This window comes from Sarcophilus harrisii, chromosome 1 (genome assembly GCF_902635505.1).
Source record: "Sarcophilus harrisii chromosome 1, mSarHar1.11, whole genome shotgun sequence".
Lineage (NCBI taxonomy): Eukaryota > Metazoa > Chordata > Mammalia > Dasyuromorphia > Dasyuridae > Sarcophilus > Sarcophilus harrisii.
The window spans coordinates 256,125,096-256,132,590 of record NC_045426.1 but is presented as its reverse complement, the minus strand read 5'-3'; the positions used below and the strand labels follow the sequence as shown (position 1 = coordinate 256,132,590).

Here is a 7,495-nt window from a genome sequence, read left to right as displayed (position 1 = left end):
CCGCTACGGCCAGAGGCCGTTCCGCCTAGAGACCGAAAGATTGAGTCGCCTCCTGCGGAGTCTAACACTAACATTTTTTTAAAAAATAAAAATCCAGAGTTCTCTTTTTCTTTGACACCCCCCTCTGCCCCCGCTTTGCAAAAATCTCTCTTGTGGCTGGGCACGGCTAATGAACACATCTATTCTCGGTGTCTATGTTTAAAAAGCCTAGGTTGGAAGTTCCAAAAAAGCCAGCTCTGAGCTCAGATCGGAGGCTCCCGGTCGAGTTTCGCCCTTAAGAGGCGAGCAAACAAACAGCAGCAGCCCGACCGCAGTCCAGGCTCCGTGGCCCAGCCTCCTCCAAGCTCTGAGCTCTCAGAAAGCAGGGCAGCGCGAGGAAACCCAACGCTTCGGTAGCCAGGAGGCTGTGCTGAAGGACCCAGCCGACCTCCCCACCCCCATGCCCTCCCCACCCCCATCCCTATCCCCAGTCTCGCTCTCCCTCGGCTCGGCCTTCCGAAGCTTTTGTGTAAACATAGTCCTCCTCCCACTGGAAACTCTAGCCCTAGCTACAGGTTACTTGGCTGAGTCCTGATCTTAAAGAGACCTGAGCCCTTTAATCACCCAGAGGCAAAGACTTACAGTACTCCCTTCGGGCGGCTAACTGGGTGGGAATTTGCAAGCTTTGTTTTCCCCTCCCCCAACGTCCCCAGTTGCAGGCAGAGGTGATTTTGAAGTCTCTCTCCCCATGTTTCTTTACTTTCCCCTCCTCCTTATTCTTCACAGAGGGATTTCTTTTTCTACTTCTCTCCCTCGATTGCAAGACTCGAGAAGTCTTTTCTACCTTGGGAGGTGAGTGTGTGAAACGTGATTGGGGCTGTATCGTTTGGTTTGGGGTTTTGATTTTTTGTTTTCGTTTTGGTTTGGTTTGGGTTTTTTTTTTTTTTTTTTGCTGCAGCTTCTCCAAGCTCTCTTCTCCTCCGCCTGTCCCCTGGATAAGTTTACCAGTCAAAACAAGTCCTCTATTCCCCTCCGCGGGAATACAGCCTGCGGGGGTTTATGAAAGGTCTTCTGTTTTCTTTCTCCTGTACATACAGCCAGATCTCCAGCCCACCAGATACTAGTGAGTGGAACCTCCAACTGATAGTGAACTCTACCCTGACCGACTGCTTCAGGAGCAACAAAAGGACAGGGGCCTCTGGGGGTTTGATTAAAAGTGTGAAGGGGGAGGGGAAAAGGGTTACTAGATCATCCCTCTTCCCCTACCCCCACCACACTGCCTTCTTCGGCCATCCAACTACTGCTCCTTCTGCCTTATTCACTTTGGAATGTACCTAAGGCACTACTGATCGCCTGGGTAGTGGAAACTATCCTGGCCTAGGGGAGATCACGTGTAGCCAAATCCTTTAAATTAATTTTAATCGTGAACTGGAGATGAATGTGTCACTCACCTCTCTGAGCCTCATCCGTAAAATGGGGGTAATAGTACTATCACTAACCATTCTTTTAAGGAAAGCATTTTTTAAATCTTGAAATGCTATATTAATGGTTAGTTTGTTATTCTTAGTAGTAAAGACATTACTTGCAGAGGTCTTAATATCAAACATTCGAGGGTAGCTATGAATCCATAATTAATGCATGAAGACCTATTAGATCTTTCCAAGAATGGCCTTCAGGGGACGGTACAGTGGACATTAATTTAGAATGTTGGTGATTGGTTTGTCTCAGTCAAGGAAAGCTTTCCGAAGAAGAGACTTGAGTTGTTTAAAAGATGAAAGGGACATTGTGACATAATGTTTCAATATAAGCTCAGACATAACCTGTCAGTGAGGAGGGATAAAATGTAACATCCTTGAGGGCAGCTACTGTTGCTTTTTTTCTTCTTTTGTCTCTCCAATGCCTGTAGCCAGCACAGTACCAGAACAGGCTTTTTAATAAATGCTTGCTGAATGAAGGAAAGGGATCTTTTAGTGGGGGCCAACACAAAGGCCTGCTTCACTTAGGGCATAAGCCCACGACAGAGCAGATGCTCAATAAAGACTTATTGACTCCAGAGTGAAAACTGAAGCATGTGACAACGGCCTGCTACTATTGTAGTCAAAACTGAGAAATTATTCTTAGTCCTCAGTTAAGTGGCTAGCATAGTGAGTGATCTATAAACCATGTCACTGTGGTTGAAAGAACTAGGGTTGTTTATTTTGTAGGGAGAAAAAGACTTAGGAACTCTCTGGAAATACACACACACACACACACACACACACACACTGTGTAAGTAAATGCTCACACTGAAAATTTAACAACCGAATTGATTCTTCGGGAGGCTCTTGCTTAATAGGTTTGTTAGAGCTGGCTTCAAGTTTCTTAAACTCTCTGGACCAAACTTTCTATTTTGTAAATTAAGGGGTTTGAGTTAGAATTTCTTCTTGAGTTAGCATTTTAATAAGTGATATTATGCTAAGCAGTAGGGATAGGAAGAAAGGGGAAAACAGTTCCTGCCTTGGAGCTCAGTTCTAATGGAGGAGTCAACATGCAAGTAACTTTGTACCTACAAGATATATTCAGGTGATAAAGAGATCATAAAAAAAGGAGAAAGGAGCCATGTGTACAAAAATGTTTATGACAGCTCATTTTGTAGAAGCAAAGAATTGGAAATTGAGGGGATGTCATCAATTGGGAAATGGCTGAACAAGTTCTGGTACATGAAAGTAATGAAATACTATTGTCCTATAAGAGATGATGAGCAGTCAGATTTCAGAAGAACCCGGAAAGACTTACATGAATGAAGGTTGAATGGAATGAGCAGAACCAGAAGATCATTGTACACTGTAACAGCAACACTATGCGGATGATCAGCTTTGATAGACTTTGCTCTTCTTTGCAATATAATGATCTTAGAAAATTCCAAAAGACTCATGATGGGAAATACTATCCACATCCAAAGAAAGAACTTTGGAATCTGACTGCAGATCAAAGGATACTATTTTTATTTTTTGTTGTTGTTGTTATGTTCTTGTAGATTTTTTCCTTTTGTTCTGATTCTTCTTTAATAACATGACTAATGGGGAAATATGTTTAACATAATTGTACATGTATAACATATATCAGATTGCTTGCCATCTTGGTAGAGGTGGAAGAGAGGGAGGAAAGGAGAAAAAATGGAAATCAAAATATTATAAAAGTAAATGTTGCAAACTAATAAATACATTTTTGTTTTTTGCTGAAGCAATTGGGGTTGAGTGACTTGCCCAGGGTCACACAGCCACAAAGCGTTAAATGTCTGAGACTAAATTTGAACTCAGATCCTCCTGACTTCAGGGCTGGTGCCTTCTACGCCAAATACCTGTCCTTACATTAAAAAAGGGGGGGGGGAGGGAAGATTTGAGGGTGAATTGGAAATAATCCCCGAGTAAAGACATTAACATTGAGGGGAATTAGTTAAGGCCTCAGGTAGAAATGACATTTAAGGTGAAACACGAAAGAAGCCCGGGAAGCCAAGAGGTGGGGAGGTGAAGAGGGAGAATATTCTAGGCATAGACATGGACATTGGGACAAACTAGTGAAAAAACAGATTTAAGAGAAATGGAATGTCCTGGAAAGAACAGCAAAGAGGCCAGAATCACTGGATCTCAGAGTACTTGGAAAGAAATAAACATATGAAAAAGAATGGAGAGTTAGAAAAGGGCCAGGTGATAAGCTTTAAAAACCAAGGAGATTTGATGTTTAACCCTAGAAGTAACAGGGAGCCACTGGTCAGACCTGCATTTTAGAAAGAACTCTTTGGCTTCTGAGCAAGGATAGATTAAAGACTTGAAGAGAGACCAACCAGAAGTCCATTTTCAATAGTCCAGGCATGAGAGGATGAGAGCCTGTGGCAGAGTGTCAGTTTTGTCCGAGGAGAGAAGGGGATCTATAAAGAAGAGATGGTTCATAGATAGAATCAACAGGACTTGGAAACAGATTATATATGTAAGATGAGTGTAAGTAGATGACAAGGTTTGGAGCCTTGGTAACTAAGAGAATGGTGCCCTCAATTGTGAAAAAGAAGGGGGGAGGGTTTTGAAAGACAGATTAATGAATTCAGTTTTTGGACATGTTGAGTCTATGAAATACTTCAGGGCTGTCCATGTGGAAAAGGGATTAGTCTTAGCCTCTTTAGCTGATAGGATGTGTATGGAGTGTCAGCTGAGAGAAATAGGATAAAATGGGTGGAAGTTAAAGAGAGCCAGATTTCATTTTGTTGTAAGGGAGAACTTTCTAATGGTTAGAGCTGTGTGAAACTAAATGGGCTGCATATGAACAAAAATGTTTATAGAAGCACTTTTTGTGGAGGCAAAGAACTGGAAACAAATATGTGCCTGTCATTTGGGGAATGGCTGAACAAATTGTGGTATATTAATGTTTTGGAATATTATTCTGCTTGAAGAAATGATGACTATGAAAAATTCAGAGGAACTTGGGAAGACTTATGTGAACTGATACAGTGAAATGAGTAGAACCAGGAGAACAATATATACAATGACTACAATAATGTAAAGAAAAAGAAGTTTGAATGGGTAATTATTACTTAAAAAGAGTATTGATAAAACATGCCTCACTCAGGGAAGATATAGGAATGGAACAGAGATACCGAATGAGACATGTTTTCAGACATAATTCATGTGTTGATTTGTTTTGTTTGGCTTCAAGGGAGGGCTTCATGGGGTAAAAGAAAATTTAAAAGTTCTGTACAGAAGTTTTAAAAATGAAAGAAAAGATCATCAATAAAATACTAATCAGATATACAGAAGAAAACAAAAACACTCAGATGACACAGACAGCAATTTTGTTACTAACTTTGTCAAACTTAATAGATATTTAAAAAACACTGTATAAGAGAAGTTAATTATTTCATATACAATTCTCCTTGTTATTTGCATATTGGAATAGTTGTGTTTGTTAATTAAATTCTTAGTTTAAAATAAAAGAATATTTAAACAAATTGAATGGATTGCCTCATGAGCACTGGAAATGTTCAGAGAGAAACTCATTGATCAGGTATTGAAGGGATGTCTATATTGTCAGACTAGATGACCTATAAAGGCCTTTCCTATTCTCAAGTCTCCATGACTCTGTGGATCTCTTTTCTTAATATTTCAGCTTACTTCCTTTTATCTTGTGCTTTCTGCAGCTGTTTACACTACTATATATTATTAACCCTTCATAATCTGAAACACTGTTATTAAGTTGCCTTCAGACCTTCTAGTCTGAAAAGCCCATTTCTTTTGTTCTTATGAGCACATGTTGTTACTACCTTCTTTCCCTATTTATATTACTGTATTCTCAGAACCCTCTTAAGTTGTGTATTTTTTAAATTGATGCTGGAATTAGAGGCAGATTTGTGCTAGAAAGGACCTTCCAAGCACCCTGCGTTTACAGAAAAGGAATTGGGCCCAGAGGGAAAGTAACAATTCCAGTAGTATCCAGACCATTCTAATTGATTTTTTTATGACAAATTGTGGAAGCTAAAGAGCTTGGCCACTTTGTATTTAAGGTGAGGACTGATACCTGACACTTTGCAAGGGTCCTGAAGCTTTCCTTTCCCCTTGTTTTTGATGGGATATGGGATTTGTTTGTTTTCATCACAAAAATGCCACCACCAACGCTTACCTACAGAATGACAACAGAGGGCAACCTCCTGCCCTATTAGTGTCACCATAAAGGAAATATCAACTATAACTTATAGCATCAACACAGAGGGTTATCACCTTCCCACACACAAAGTCAATTCAAAGGTGACAGTAGAAACCCCAACTTACAATTTTAAAAAAAAATTTTTAATATTTTCTGTTTCTTACATCACTACAGTTATCCAAGAATCTCCCTTCAGACTGTCATCCCATATGACAAATAATATTTTTTAAGCAAGGAAAAATTCAGTACAAAAACACAAGCAATGTATGACACCTGTAGACTTCCCATCTCCACAAAGGGTTAGGTTAGAGATGTCATATCTCTTCATGTTAATCCTGATTAATCTTTATAGAGATAAGTTCTTTATAATTTTGATTTGATTACTAGTGAGATGAAATGTTTATAATATGAGATCCTTATAATTTTGTTAAAATTTACTTCTGACTTCTTGATGTGTTGTTCTTTCCATTTCTATTCCATTTACCGTAGTTACTGCATATGTTATTTTCTTGGATTTGCTTACTTCACTATGCATCAATTCTTGAAGATCTTTCCATGCTTGTTCGTAGTTATCACATACATTATTACTCACAGAATAGTAATAATATATTATATTTATGCACCATAATCTGGCCATGTCCTGTTTGATGGGCATCTGCTTTGTTTCCAATTCTTAGTTATCACAAGTCCTGCCATAAATATTTTGAAGTATAGGGAACTTTCTTGTTATCAGTGGCTTTCTTGGAATATAAACCTAATAGTGGAATCTTTGGTTCAAAGAGTATAAATATCTTTTCTCTCTTTATTTGCTTAAATCTAATTTACTTTCTAAAATGGTTGTACCATTTCACAGTTCCACCAGCAATGTATTAGTGTACTTATCCTTTCACAATCCTTCCAACATTAGCTATTTACATTTTTTCCTCCCTTCTCCCCTTCCCCATATGCAGGGTGTGAAATAAAACCTCAGAATTGGTTTTTTGGGTTTTTTTTTCATCTCTCTTAATATTAGTGATTTAGAAAATTCTTCTTTTGAGAGGTTTGTTCATATTCTTTAACCATCTACCTATTGGGAAATAGCAATTAGTTGTAAGTATTTATTAATGTGTGCCTACAATGCTAATAAACTCAGTAATCCTACCCTATAATATCAATATAAAGAGGTCATCCCCCCCAACCTTAATTTGCATCACAATTACAAAATAATCACCCTCAAAGTTAACATGGTATAAATCAAAGGTGACCATCCCGTTGCATTACCACTGTCCCAATTTAGTGTCACAACAAAGGAAACATCGCTACAGCTAATATATAATGTCACCACAAAGGTGATCTCTACAGACCTTAACCTGCAATGCCAATGCAAAGGTGACCACATGGACCCCAATTTATGATGTCAATACAATAAATAATAATAGCATTTGTGCTAGGTACTATTAGCATTTTATAAACATTCTTTCATTTGATCCTCACAAATAACCCTGGGAGGTAGATATTATTAATATGCCCATTTTACAATTGAAGAAACTGAGGCAAGAGAGACTAAATACCTACTCAAGGTTACATACTTACTGGATTTGAATTTAGATCTTCCTAACTATAAGCCCAAAGCTCCATTCACCTAACGACTTCTAGCTATCACCCAACTTAATTCACTGTCCCTACAAAGGAGCCACTACTTACTCTAATTCACAGTATCAATAAAAAGGGACCACTGATAGACTCTGATTCACAATGAAGGGCTGCTGCTAATCCTAATCCTAATGCCAACATAAAGGTGTCATCAGTGATTCTGACCTACATTGTGAACCCCAAGAGGAGGTTCTCTGAGGAAGTGGGGATCTAC

General features: G+C 38.9%; 1 long non-coding RNA gene across 1 annotated transcript in view; it reads left to right on the top strand.

Annotated features, from left to right (window-relative positions):
- Positions 1–452: 452 nt before the first annotated feature.
- The window catches only part of LOC116419650, a 45,342-nt gene continuing 38,299 nt past the window's right edge, over positions 453–7,495 (top strand). The window contains exon 1 of the long non-coding RNA XR_004229915.1: positions 453–831. This is a non-coding gene — a long non-coding RNA (uncharacterized LOC116419650). The remainder of the gene's footprint in view (positions 832–7,495) is intronic.